Source organism: Bombina bombina, chromosome 5, assembly GCF_027579735.1.
Source record: "Bombina bombina isolate aBomBom1 chromosome 5, aBomBom1.pri, whole genome shotgun sequence".
In the NCBI taxonomy this organism is placed as follows: domain Eukaryota; kingdom Metazoa; phylum Chordata; class Amphibia; order Anura; family Bombinatoridae; genus Bombina; species Bombina bombina.
This window is the reverse complement of record NC_069503.1, coordinates 822,163,455-822,179,139: the sequence shown is the minus strand read 5'-3', so window position 1 is coordinate 822,179,139 and position 15,685 is coordinate 822,163,455.

Sequence of the window (15,685 nt, the reverse complement as noted above, 5' to 3'; positions counted from 1 at the left end):
CCACGAAGATTAACATATACAATTTAAGGCGACTAGGAGAGATTTAACAGTCGTACTGTTTGCATATGGTATCAAGGTGCTTGTTGCTTAAAGCGAAAGCAGTGCTGTAGCAGTAGCGCTGGAAGTAAGAAAAAGTTGTACACTATAGCTGTTGCCAGCCAGGTACCGCAAGGTGGGTGAAGCCCTGGCGGAACAGGAAAGTGAGGAATATACTCCTTCTATTTTATTCCCTTTGTCTCTCTGGGCTAATGGATAAGGGCTACATTGATCTTGGCTTATACTCAAGGCTGTTATAAATCTTGCTGAAGTAAAAATAACTGGCGAGTGGAAGAGGTGCCATATAGGCTTATGAACGTTACTGAATGCTGCCAGTCTAAGACTTTGCTATTGGTCTAGTGGAAGAGGGGCTATATAAGACTATAAGAGCTGCTGAATGCTATCAGTTTAAGGTTTTATTATCTGTCCATGCAGGAGCCTACAGCAAAAAAGGCAGTTATAACGGACAAAGAGAAACACCTGCAGTCTGCCTCGCCTATTAATAGAAGGACTCATTTATAGAGACTGTTGAAAACTAACTATAAGAATTATCTGTAAAGAATTGGTCTACGCAGAGTACTTTAAGAGCTATAAATTAAGTTATACCTAATTTTTCTGTGGCATGATATGAAGCGCTAGGCTCTCATGGTATTGTAATAGGCTAAGATTTTAATGCTGTATAAATGCAATAAGTTAAGAAAATGCTAGGAAAGTTAAATGTCTAACCGTGGTCAGATAAAACTGCTGAAAGAATATACACAATAACAGTTTATAAAGACCTGCTTGGAAACTTGTTGGACATTGGGTATATAAAGAAAAAGAATTATATTGATATCCATAGATAAATGATTGTTTCTAAAAATACAGACAACTGTTTCTCGACGCAGAATTAGGCATTACCACAGTCAGCCACACCTCATGCGAATAGAGTGTTAACACACCTTTAGAATTTACCCTTCACATTCCAATCACCCCCTCCTTTTTTCCTTTTTCCCCTCTTTTCCACCCTCTGTCTGTCCACCCACGTGGATTTGTTTAGGCCATCACTAGGCCCTGCTCAGTTTAAATACCTATACACACACATATGGAAAGATTTGTCACTATTAAAAATAAATCACTGGCAATGCCACCAAAAGGGAAGGAAAAAAAAACGCCAAAAAGAAACAGTTTAGATACAGAGAATAGAATCTTGTTAGAAACATCAAATATACAGACAATGGAGTCTCAGGATCTAGTAAAGCAACTATCAGATATTATGTTGCCCCAATTCGACCAGGTAAAGAGGGACATTTCAGAATTAAGGGCAGAAGTTAAACAGTTTTCAGAGAGGTTACAAGAAGCAGAAATTAGAATATCTGACATAGAAGACACGAATGTCAAACATGAATCTAAATTAGCGGAACAATCTAGCCAAATCCATATGCTCCAAAATAAGGTCGAAGAATTAGAGGACCGAGCTAGACGAAGTAATGTCAGAATTATAGGACTCCCAGAGACAGAGGAATTTCAGGACTTAATACACTTTACGGCAATACAGCTACCCCTAGGATTAGGTATGCAAATTCCCCCACAAGGGATACAGGTTGAAAGAGCGCACAGTGTAGGTAGCGCCAGAACTTATACGGATGGTAGGGTTAAGATTAGACCAGTTATTGTCAAGTATTTGAACTTTCAAGATAAAGCCATGATTATGAGTCAATATAGGAAAAAATTCCCAGTAAAGATAGGAGAGTATAACATCTTGCTTTTCCAAGATTTTTCAGTAGAAACGTCTAAAAAACGTAAAGAAATGGTACCTATTTGTACAAGCTTAATTAAATTAGGTCTGAAAGCCTCAATTATATATCCAGCCAAAATCAAAATCTTTAATGAACAAGGAAACGTTCTACTGAATAATTACGAAGAAGCGAAAGATTTCCTATATTCCAGACAGATTTCTCAGTAACAAGAGCACAGTAGGAAGTACCCTTAAAAGGATACTAACCAGGTTCTAAACAAGAATAAAGATGGAGAGGATGAATAGTGTTGATGTCATGGTTAATAGGTTAGAACCTCCAAGAGAAGTTATGGTTACAGTTTTAGCTGAGCAAAGATGTTCTCAGCACTTTGGGGCGATACGGAGAAGATTTTCTCTGTACCTGGTTTTTATATTATGTATGGTTTATTGTTTATTTTGTTTATGTTGTTTACTATTTCCCTATCTCTTCCTTTTTCTTACCTATGGGGCCCCCCTCTCTACTCCCCCCCCCCCCCCCCCTTTTTTTTTTTTTTTTTCTCTCCTCTCTCTTCCTCTTTAGCAATGCGCGACAGGGTACACTATAATATTTGATTATTATTTGATGGCTGAACAAGTAAAGGTAATATCATGGAATGTGGGAGGGATTTCCTCCTTATGGAAACGGAAAAATATCCTGAAACAATGTAAAAAAAATAATGCAGATATAATTATGCTTCAAGAGACACACCTAAAAAAACAGGAACTAGACAAACTTAAAGTAGGATGGGTAGAGGAGGTGATTGCAACGCCTTGCACGACAAGAAAAAGAGGTGTAGCAATTATATTAAATAAAAAATTAGAGTACAAAATTATGGAGAAAGAATTAGATCTAGAAGGAAGGTTTGCAATCTTACATATTATAGTATATGATAGACCTCTGATCCTATGCAATATTTATGGTCCAAATAGCCTAGACAAAACTTTCTGGAATAAGATTCAAGTCAAATTAATGAAATATGGTACACAGAACATAATACTGGGAGGTGATCTAAACATGGTGATGTATCCAACATTGGACAGGCTAAAACCCTCTATGAATAGTAATAGCCGAGCAGAAACCAAACTACTTAAGAATTTATGCAAGAATTTAAGACTTAAAGATATCTGGAGAATCCAGAACCCAGATGTAAAATGTTTTTCTTGTATATCACACAGTCATAAAACTATGTCTAGGATAGATGCTTTCTTGATTTCTGAAAATTTATTAGGTACAGAAATATCAACAGATATCAAAGAAGTGGTAATATCAGACCATGCGATTGTCGTTCTAAACTGTAAGTTCAAGGGGGCCAAAAGAGACCCCGCAAAGTTTTTTTTTCCTACATACTTAAGTACAAATGTTCAATTTAAGGGCTGGTTAAAGAGAAAATGGCAGGAATATTTTTACTACAATAAGGAATATGAAAATAATTACGAAATTTTTTGGGAGGCCTGTAAAGCATTCATTAGAGGGGAAATCAAGGCGTACTTAGTTAAAAATAAGCGGATAGCACAACAGAAAGAGTTACAGCTAGCAGGACAAGTACGCAATTGCTATAATGCGTTTCTAAGTGATAGATCAGGGACACGCTGGGACAAATATATAAGGGCCAAAACAGGAAGAGACACTTTTCTTATGCAAAAATCAAGACAAGAAGATCTTAGGACAAGGGCGTTCTTTTACAGACATAGTGGTAGGGCTGGTAAATTTTTGGCAAATCTAGTAAAAGCTAAGAAGAAGAAACGGGCTATAGAGACGATTAGAAAGGGAGCAGAGAGATTGACCAATATTAAAGAAATAAATGAGTATGTATATGAATTCTATCAAAATTTATATACAAAGGATAAGATTAATTTGGAAGCTAAAACAAAGTTCTGGGATAAAATCAGATTACCAAAATTAGATAAAAAAGACCTAGATGAGTTAAATAGACCTATATCTCAAGAAGAAATAAGAATAGCAATAAATAAAACGGCGAGTAACAAGGCCCCCGGTCCAGATCAGATCCCGATAGAATTATATAAAATCTTGCAGGATGAAATAATCCCTACGCTAGAAGGCCTTTTCAATAAAATATACATCAATAATAATATGCAGTCTAAATTTTTTACAACTTCAACAATTTCATTAGTTTTGAAAAAAGGTAAGAACCCGGAAGAGATGGGTTCTTATAGACCCATCTCATTGTTAAATAGCGACTATAAACTGCTCATGAGCATAATTGCCCAAAGATTAAAGAAAATGATGGCACCATTAATACATAAAGATCAAGTTGGCTTTATGCCTAATAGGACTTCTACAACCAATCTGAGGAAAGTTCAATTGATAATAGATTACTATTGGAACCAGATTAAAAAAAAGGGAACGGGGATCCAAACAGATATGGCTATTACATCTATAGATGCTGAAAAAGCTTTCGATATGATTACATGGGATCATCTATTCACAACAATTAGTAACTTTGGAATCACAGGCTCTTTCCTCAGATTGATACAATTGATATATAAAGAGCCTCAGGCAAACATCTTGATAAATGGTAATATAACACAAAACTTTACTCTACAGAAAGGAACCAGACAAGGGTGTCCGTTATCCCCTTACTTGTTCAATTTAGCGATTGAACCTCTAGCGATAGTCCTGAGAAAGGAAATAGATGGGATTTGGCTAGGGAAGAGAAGAACTACGCTCTTATTATACGCTGACGATTTACTGGTCTTCTTAAGAGATACTCAAAGAAATATTCCTCTGTTAATTCAAATTCTAGATGAATTCGGTAAGTTTGCAGGCTATAATTTTATAAGAATGCGCCATTTAAAAATGCAAATGGTAAATTAAAATATCTAGGCATTGTACTGTCTAGAGACCCTGAAAACTGGTATGCATTAAATTACCCTCAAATCTGGGCAAAATTGTCTAAGGATATGGCCAGATGGGCCAATTTCCCACTGACTCTGTCGGGTAAAATAAACTTAATTAAAATGGTCCTATTCCCTAAAATTCTGTACCTACTACAAAATTTACCCATATTTATTAATCGTAAGGATCTAACATCATTCAAGCGGGACGTTTTAAAATTTTTATGGGGCAACAAACGTAAAGCGATTGCATTACATAATTTGTCACTATTTAAAACAGGGGGTGGTCTATCTTTTCCAGACATAGAGCTATATAATCTAATATGTATAGGTAAATTCGCATTAGAATGGCTAACAGAGGCAAATTACGTTGCCACAAATGACATAGAAGAATTCTTAGTGGCCCCATATGGCTTAAAAGCTTTATTACATTACAAAGGGAAGCTGCCAGACAAAGTTAAAAAATTATCCACTGTTAAGAATACAATTAGTGCATGGCATAAGTTGCTGAAATTGTTACGAGCTAGCCCGGAATACTCAAAATATTTGACCATAGTGGGGAACCCCAATTTTATACCAGCAATTGAGTCGAAAGTCTTCCATAGATGGAAGAGGAAGGGTCTAACTTTCATACAACAATTGCAAGACAGGGACACTAAAACTTGTAGAACGTTTCAGGATCTAAGAAGTGAGTTTGGAATCCCAAATAATGAATTTTACGCGTACCTGTAAATACGGCATTTTCTAGAAACTTTCAACAAAGAATCTATACGAGAGGGTTTAGGCGAAAAGATGAATATGGTATTGAATATGTATAGTCAAGGAAACTATTCCATTTCCTTTTGGTATAAGATAATCAAAAAGTCTCAAGAAACAACAAGAATAGGGGCTTTAGCAGCAAGCTGGCGACAGCCAGTCGCGAGACTACAAAAAAGTTTCAATCTAGTAGACAAAGCAACACTAGCAATAGGTTGGAGAGAGTCTCATATGAAAGTGATAAATAAGGTATATATTACACCTGCCGTAAAAGCTAAATGGGATAAAAATAGCGAAAATAAATGTACTAGATGCAGCTTCCCTTTAGCGGATTTGACCCATTGTCTGTGGTCCTGCCCAAAGATTCAAAAATTTTGGAGTAGGTTGAATTTTTGGCTGAATAGAATTAACGGGAAAAAGATTAAATTAGAAAAAGAGGATATAATCTTTATGTATCAAACTCCCAGACAACAGATTAATTTTAAATTTGTGAATACAGCAATATTAATAGGGAGGTCGTTAATCCTGAAATATTGGAAGTCCATGAAAGCCCCCACTTTAACAGAATGTATTAACAAAATTAAGGGACAACTAATAGTGGAGCAATTTGATACGACAGTTAATTCGGAAACGCAGATAAAACGCTTCCTTGATAAGTGGAAGAGATTTATACAGGCTTTCCCGGAAATAGAACAGAAGCGGTTAATATACCCTTTTCGGGAGTCAGTAACATTGCTCAATGCGATTGCTAGAGAGGAATTTCCCAATTTGAATTAGCATTGGGGGGTCCCTCTCTTCTCCAGTTGTGGGTTTTTGTTTTTTTTTTCTTTCGCCCTCTTTTTCTTTGTTGATTGTATATAACTGTAATTATGTATGCAAAATTGAAGCATGAAAATTATATTTGCAACAAGAATGTGATGATTGCCTTGTATGGCGAATTGTTTGTTTTGTTTTCATGATGTCGGGAATACCCTGACATGTCTGTATTTTTTATTTTATGTACAATAAAACTTTAAAAAAAAAAAAAAAAAAAAAAAGATATCTATTGTTACAAAGAATGTCTATTCTTATACTTTTCATATACAGGCAGCCTTTTCCACTATGTCACCTTTCATGTACTAGAGAATTATGGTGCTTCATACTATATACATTCAAGCTTATACCTGTTTATTATTACTCAGCCCGGATTCTCAGGCTCCCTATTTTCCTGACCATTATACTGTTATGAACAAAACATACATTTACCTGTGAGAGTTAATATCATTACCTGAAAAGATGCTGTATATTTTATTCTTATGCTGTATGTGTGACAAACTTTGTAATCTCATTTTTGTTGTATCATGCAAAAACTTCAATAAAAAAAATCTTTCTGTAAAAAAAAAAAAAATGGCCTAGACTATAAGAAGATTGCCAAGACCCTGAAACTGAGCTGCAGCACGGTGGGCAAGACCAAACAACGGTTTCACAGGACAGGTTTCACTAAGAACAGGCCCCACCATGGTCGACCAAAGAAGTTGAGTGCACATGCTCAGCGTCATATCCAGAGGTTTTCTTTGGGAAATAGACGTATGAGTGCTGCTGGCATTGCTCTAGAGGTTGAAGGGGTGGGGGGTCAGCCTGTCAGTGCTCAGACGATACGCCGCACACTGCATCAAATTGGTCTGCATAGCTGTCGTCCCAGAAGGAAGCCTCTGCTAAAGATGATGCACAAGAAAGCCCGCAAACAGTTTGCTGAAGACAATCAGACTAAGGACATGAATTACTGGAACCATGTCCTGTGGTCCAATGAGACCAATATAAACTTATTTGGTTCAGAGTGTCAAGCGTGTTTGGCGGCAACCAGGTGAGAAGTACAAAGATAAGTGTGTCTTGCCTACAGTCAAGCGTGGTGGTGGTGGTGGTGTCATGATCTAGGCCTGCATGAGTGCTGCCAGCACTGGGGAGCTACAGTTCATTGAGGGAACCATGAATGCCAACATGCACTGTGAATGCCAACATGCACTGTGGGCTGCAGGGCAGTATTCCAACATGATAATGACACCAAACACACCTCCAAGACGACCACTGCTTTGCTAAAGCTGAGGTAATGGACTGGCCAAGCATGTCGCCAGACCTAAACTCTATTGAGCATCCTCAAATGGAAGGTGGGGGAGCAAAAGGTATCTAACATCCACCAGCTCCGTGATGTTGTTATGGAGGAGTGGAAGAGAACTCCAGTGGCAACCTGTGAAGCTCTGGTGAACTCCATGCCCAAGAGGATAAGGCAGTGCTGGAAAATAATGGTGGCCACACAAAATATTGACACTTTGGGCCCAATTTCGACATTTCCACTTAGGAGTACTCCCTTTTGTTGCCAACGGTTTAGATATTAATGGCTGTGTGTTGAGTTATTTTGAGGGGACAGCAAATGTACATTGTTATACAGGCTGTACCCTCACTACTTTAAATTGTAGCAAAGTGTCATATATATATATATATATATATATATATATATATATATATATATATATATATATATATATATAAAACACACTTAGCTGGTAGCCCAGCACTCCTTCCACTCAAGTGTAATCACTGCCTGGGTGCTGTCCTCATAGGAATATGTAGAAACTTTTCATTGAAGGAGGGCACTTACAGGACTTTTGTAGAACAGAACAGTGCAATTTTATTTCCAAATGCATTTAACAATGAAATAAGTGACACTTATTTCGTTGTTAAACACATTTGGAAATAAAATTGCACTGTTCTGTTCTACAAAAGTCCTGTGAGTGCCCTTCTTCAATGAAAAGTTTCTATACATATTTAAAAATTTATAAAATATTTTTTATTAGATAGTGTTATTATGAGTAACTACTTTTCAATGTATTTTTGATTTGTTTTGTGAAACTATTTGATTTTGCTAAACAGTTAACCAGAGCTCTAAGGTCACACTATCTTGACACGCGTTAACTTCAACTGCGCTCAAACGATCACGTTTACTTTCAACTTGTAATACTAGCACTACATCCGTCATGTGCAAACAACCACAATAAACCAGATATCGCTCACGTGTAACTGTTAGCACGCCACTCGTATACTAGCCTTTGTTGGCTAGGCTTTATTGAACCTTAATTTAGTTTTTTTTCTATCTGTATAGAATGCTTAAGAAACATAGGCTAGTCATTAACGCATCCTAATTTCTAATATTACTAACAATGTATACATTTATTTATTTTTTTTGCTGAAAAAGCAGCATGCAAGAAAAAAAGAGACTCCACTAAATATCAAAAGTACTAGTACAGTAATAAAAGATGTAAATCACAAGTAAAGCAGCAAAATATACTTAAAAATAACCTGGGGCTTTACTTACTATCATGATTTTATGTATAAAAAGGATATACATCAGCTGTAACTATTTAAAATCTTTATTTTAGATGGTTAATTACATGTCTACCTATATAAGATGTTTCTAAAACACTGCTGCAGAGTTAAAAACAAAAATTATAAACAATCTGCATTTTATACATTCAGAGAGAAGCGCACTTGCAGAAACGAACAACCAGCTCAATACCATTGTTAGCCTGTTCTATGGCGATTTACCACCTGGGCACAGCTTCTTTTTAGCCCAGTAATGCTTTTCACAGAGTAGAATCTGCATTTTATATTTAGATATCTAACAAGCACAACTAATTAGCGCTAGCTGCTCTTAAGGGTAAATAAAACAATCGCTTAAAAATAAGTCAATTGCACAAACATGTTGACAAAACAATTCTAATTTAAAAACAACATTATGTGAATATAAGAATGCTGTTTAGTAACTATATCACCAAACACAGCGTCCAGATAAAGATCACACAGTGACACAGTGCAGCTCTTTCACCGAATGTATCCTTCAAGCCAAATGGAGCAGGGTAAAAACTTCACTTTAAAAAGAGAAAAAAGCGCAAACAGACTCAGGTGCCTTATTGGAATCACGAACACAAGTGCTAAAATATTGCACTTACAATGTAAATCTTTATTTTCGGCAAATAAAACCATTGTGTTAAAAATTATCAAACTTGCTTGACCACATCACACTTCTCCTCCGAGCAGTCAGCATTCCTTTATGCTGGTTACAAACGTCCAAGTTACTTGGCGATATTACGAGTAATGTCTCTTTTGTCGTAAGTGGGTTCACTGCTTCCAGGACTATGGGTGCTCGTGGGGTTCTGTATACCTCTACGCTTTTTGTCCGCTAGCGTGCACACTTTTTCAAGAGGAGAGACGTTTCCTAAGGATGGACGTTTATAACCAGCATAAAGGAACGCCGGCCGCTCGGAGAAGGAGACGATGAAGTGTGATGTGGGCAAGCAAGTTTTATTGATTTTTAATAGGATTGTTTTATTTGCCAAAAATAAAGTTTTAGATTGTAAGTGCAATATTTTAGCACTTGTGTTTGTGATTTACAATATGGCACTTTAGTCTGTTTGCGCTTTTTTCTCTTTTTTGAGTGAAGTTATATTTTTATATAGTTGGCTTAATGAGCAAATTATATATTTTGTTACAGTATTTGTTTCCCGTTATTTGTTTACTTTTGGTTTGTACAAGTTTTGTTATAATCTTATATGGATAAATTCACAACAGTGTCATGGTTTTAGTCTTTTTCATCATATTGTAAAAAAAATTTCCCTTTATCTTGAACATTCTAACAGATTATAAAAAAATAAACAAAGTAAAAATGATTATATTCAGAATTATGTTTAAAACATCAGTGCTTGTTCTTCAAATGTTATGTTTTCTGTAGAAAATCTCCCTTTAAAAGCTGCATTAAACTGCTGGGCACAGCTACATGGTTACTACTGACCCTGCTACTGTAATTTCTCACGGGCCTGCAGCTCTCTTCAAAGTAATTATCTTATTTAAAGGTGCAATATAGAGAAGCTCCACCTCTTCATAATGGGCACCGCCATTTTAAAGTACAGATATTCTAATACCCTGTGACAGATCAGTGAGGTTACTGTCTTTTTGACAACTGTATAATAAGTTTCAGGATAGTGTGCCGATACAGAGAGTGAGCGTTACATTTTTACAGTAGCTGCATGGTTCTATATTATTCCTGAGGGCTTTTTATTTTAGACATTTTCTTTTATACATTAACTTAAACTGTTTAAAAAAATACAAAGATGTAATGCTGACAGCTCAGGGCTCCATGTACAAAGCACCGTAAGCTACTCTGGAGCCTTTGCAGGGCAGGTTTGCACATGCGAGCTGGCTTCCAGCAATGTATGAAGCAGCTGTCTTCAGACACCTGGTTGTTACAATCTCCGCCACCTTGAGAAGCTTATCCGCATGCCGTTTAGTACATGGATGCTAACCCCAAGCAAGTAATACGGCTGTCAAAAAGCTGGTAACAATAATTATCTGTGAGCGCGCTCCCCTTCTGTCACAATGTGCGAGAATAAGCGTGCTCCAAGTTGTCGGCATTCAGTATGAAAAAGTGGAGCTTCAGCATCCGACACCTTTAAGGCGTTAAAATAGAATAGCTTTGATGAGAGCAGCAAGCACAGGAGTAAATGCCGTTGCATGGTAAGTAATATCCATGACATTGTAGTTGTGCTCTTCGTTTTAATGTCCCTTTAAAGTGACATGAAAGTCAAAAATCAAACTTTCATGGATCAGGTAGTGTATGCAGACTTTGCAATTTACTTCCCTCCACTAACTTCATCTGCAACCTGTCACCAACTATCTACAGGTACTTATTTTATAGACTTCATTCTGCTTCACATCAAACGTGTTTGTGTTGACTAAACTCAAGCCCACATCAGCTCCTGGGTTCTCTTATGGTGTTTCAGGTGTTTACCTGCTTTGTCACTGGTTTTAAGTGTACTCCTACTCAACCTTTGCTCCCAGTCTACTGTATATTTACAATATCAGACAACCTTAGCTATAGCTGTACCTCTAGTCATACCTACCAGCATGGCCACCACTAGTAGGGCCCCACCTTATCCACCTCAGCACCTCCGTATTATCATTGGGTATATTTGCAGCTACTTTCCTGGACCATCTGCTTAGACACTAGCACCTCAGATTCAGCTACCTACCTTATCTGCAACCTTCCCAAGGGAACTGAAGTCTTTCAAATAATTATTCAATGGAAATAGGCTGATGAGTTTGAGTTCCTGTCTGTGTCATAAGATGGCTGAATGTTCCAGCACATTCATTACAATTAATAATCAACATTGGATTAATTACTATAAAGATTTATCAAATTAAGCTATTTTGTAAACTCTTTTACAAGTATACTTCAGAACCAGTTCATGGTGACGACCTCAGCTAAAGGCTGTGGCACAATTATTGAGAATTACTGATGTATATAAATCTTGCTTTTACCTTCTGGCTGCAACATAATGTTGTGCATTTTATTGAAACCTCAAATGATGCCACGATGCTAAATACAAATCAATAAAGTTTTAAGCACAATGCTCGTTATTCATTGTCAATTCATATTTATTATTATTTTTTTAGCAATGTATTTTAATAATTTTATGTATGTAATAATCAGAGGTAAAGTTTCTAGGCATAATGAGATGCTTTATCCCAATTAAAATAATAATAATGCAGTAGTCTTGCAGTGATAATATTTCCATGCTGACATCTTATTTGCCATCACTGCATTTTCTGGCTGTGTAAATAGTGCATCAAGCTGCAGATTTAGAAACACACACATTTGGAAACTAAGTAGTAGCAGCACTTACAATAAATATACATAACTTTAACAACAAAAATTGCCTTCTTGAACTTATTAAATAATTTATATTTCAGAAGTGCCATTAATTATTTAACTGATGGATTAGCACATAACTAGTTCTGATTGTTAAAACTAAATTGCCCAAACATATTTTACACTTAGGAGCCTGGAGCATTATTAGGATGAATTAATAAAGGATTCATTATGGGTTTTAAAAATATTTAGGGAATCAGAGCTTGGGAGGTCAGGTCCCTAAGATTTTGCATCTAAGGAGTATTTTTTTCAGATGTTGTTTTTAGGTCATGGATATCTACTGTCTGTATTGCTTATATATGCTTATATATATATATATATATATATATATATATATATATATATATATATATATATATATAGTGGGACCTCGGTTTACGAATTTAATGCGTTCTCCGGGACGTTTCATATTGCGAAAAATTCGTAAACCGAAACATGGTTTCCCATAGGAATGCATTGAAAACCAATTAATGCGTTCCGGAGGTGAGAAAAAAGGCTCCAAAACCTGCTGCAAAAGGCTCAATGCATTGAAAACCAAATAATTTGTTCGTATTGCGAAAAAAATTCGTAAACTGAGGCATTTTTTTCCCAGAATTTTCATTCGTAAACCGAAATTTCGTTTACCGAGTCGTTCGTTAACCGAGGTCCCACTGTATATATATATATATATATATATATCTCGTTACGAACGTTTCATTATTTTTACATTTATTTTTCTAACCAATCATATCACAAGAGAAATAGAATGTTTTCAAATGAACCTGAAAAGGCAGCAAACATTGGTGGAGCAAGTGGTCTTTGCTAAGCATAGAGAACATTTCAAGTTGCTGAGAGAAGAGAAGTAAGCAGAGGTATAAGTAAATAACCTTCAAATACATGTATGTTATGTTCTGATACTTAAAGGGATACTAAATCCAAATGTTGCTTTCATGATTCAGATAGACCATGCAATTTTAAGCAACTTTCTAATTTACTCATATTATCAATTTTTCTTCATTCTCATGCTATCTTTATTTAAAAAAGCATGAATGTAAGCTTAAGAGCCGGTCCATTTTTGGTTCAGGACCTGGATAACACTTGCTAATTGGTGGCTAAATGTAGCAAACCAATCAGCAAGCTCTACCCAGGTGCTGAACCAAAAATGGGCCAGCTCCTAACCTTACATTTTCAAATAAAGATAGCATGAGAACAAAGAAAACTGATAATAGGAGTAAATTAGAATGTTGCTCTATCTGAATCATGAAAGAAAACATGTGGTATTAGTATCCCTTTAAAGCACTAGTCTAGTCAAAATTAAACAGAGCATGCAATTTTAAGCAACATTCTAATTTACTCCTATTATCAATTTTTCTTTGTTCTCTTGGTATCTTTATTTAAAAAAAGTAGTAATGTAAGCATAAAAGCTGGCCTATTTTTGGTGCAGCACCTGGGTAGCGATTTCTGATTGGTGTCTAAATGTAGCCACCAATCAGCAAGCACTACCCAGAATCTGAACCAAAAATAGGCTGGCTCCTAAGCTTAAATTCAAATAAAGATACCAAGAGAATAAAGAAACATTTATAATAGGAGTAAATTAGAAAGTTGCTTAAAATTCCATGCTCTATCTGAATCATGAAAGTTTAATTTTGACTAGACTGTCTCTTTAAATGGACATTAAACTCAAAATTAAATCCCCCATAAAATACTAAAGTAAACTTTTTTGTGTGCAAAATGAACACTTAGAGATTCTCAGTGTAGCAACATTCTTAAGTTTTATAAGGGTAGCTCCCTAATCTCACTAAAGATCTACTTGCCACATGATCTTTGCAGCAAAGGTCCTCTACTGAGCATGGGCAAGAAACTAACTGGCGCTAATGCCTGCATTTCCTAACAACCAGGGTGGATAAAATCAATGATTTTAAATAAAATAAAAAGATTTTTTTTAATATAAATCTTATTTTTTAAATTTAAAATAATAATATGTTTTTGGAGGTAAATCTATCTAAATATAGTTTCTATTTAAGATACAATATAATCCAAATGTTATTTATCCTGAAATATGGATTCTTTTTTAATTATGTAGCGTAAGGATTATTGAGGGCTGTAATATTTATCTTTTTTTTTTTTTTTAATAATTCCATTAATCCATTCACAAAGGCAAACTCTCCCAAAGGTTATTATTGTGGGCAATGTTTCTATCTAGATCTCACATATTCTTAGTTGTGTAGTTGTGTGTTTCTGTAGAAATAGCATGACCCCTCTTCACAGCAAAATGCTATAAAATATACAAAGTTGAAAAATTGACATTAACCAAAAATGTTTCTTTCATGATTCAGATAGCGCATACAATTTCAGATTTACTTCTATCAAATTTGCTTAATTCTCTTGGTATCATTTGTTGAAGAGGAGCAGTGCTCTACTGGGAGCTAGGTGCGCACACAATAGTGCATTGCTCATGAGCCTACCTAGGTATGCTTTTCTACAACATTGAACCAAATTAGATAAGAGAATAACACTGGAGAGCTTTTTAAATTGTATGTTTCATCTGAATTATGAAAGTTTAATTTAGACTTTACTGTCCCTGTAATGACATTGCTACCCAGCCATTCTATTTATACAGAATCAACTCTTTCTATGTTTCAAGAAGCTCAATGAATAGAAGATTGTTTGGAGTAGAATAGATCTGCACAAGGAGCTAAGTGTGAGGAGGCAGGGGCATGCATTAAACATGAAATATGTTATTGTTTTAGTTAAATAAAACTTTAAATTATTTTTTAAGGTAATAGTTTTATTTAACTAAAGAAATTACTATTTAAAATTATTATTAAGCTAATCATTTTTCTCCTTCCAATAAAGTACAGCTGCAAGGTTGGTCAAATATGAACCTATTAAACTGGAGATACTTGACCTCTCATTAATTTCATACATTTAAAATTATCTATGTATTTCTAATGGTATACAGTATAAACAAATCAGTATTTGTCTGATATAACTGGAAATATAATCAGAAAAGTTGTTATTCTAAAAATGAAACCTTTATGTAAAAAACATGATTTATACTGATTTAAATCAAATCCACTTAGCAACCACTTCAAAGATTAAGCTACTACTTTGTCTTCCTGTAAAGACCACAGAGCCCTTGTATTACAGGAAGTAATAGATCCTGCACAAATTAACTTTAAAAAAAAAAAAAAAAAAAAAAAAAGTACAATAAATTTTAGAATGATGAGTAATACATATTGCACTGATCTCTATTAAAGGGACAGTCTAGGCCAAATTAAACTTTCATGATTCAGATAGAGCATGTCATTTTAAACAATTTTCCAATTTACTTTTATCACCAATTTTGCTTTGTTCTCTTGGTATTCTTAGTTGAAAGCTTAATCTAGGAGGTTCATATGCTAATTTCTTAGACCTAGAAGCCCACATCTTTTCAGATTGCATTTTAACAGTTTTTCACCACTAGAGGGTGTTAGTTCAAGTATTTCATATAGATAACACTGTGCTCGTGCACGTGAAGTTATCTGGGAGCAGGCACTGATTGGCTAGACTGCAAGTCTGTC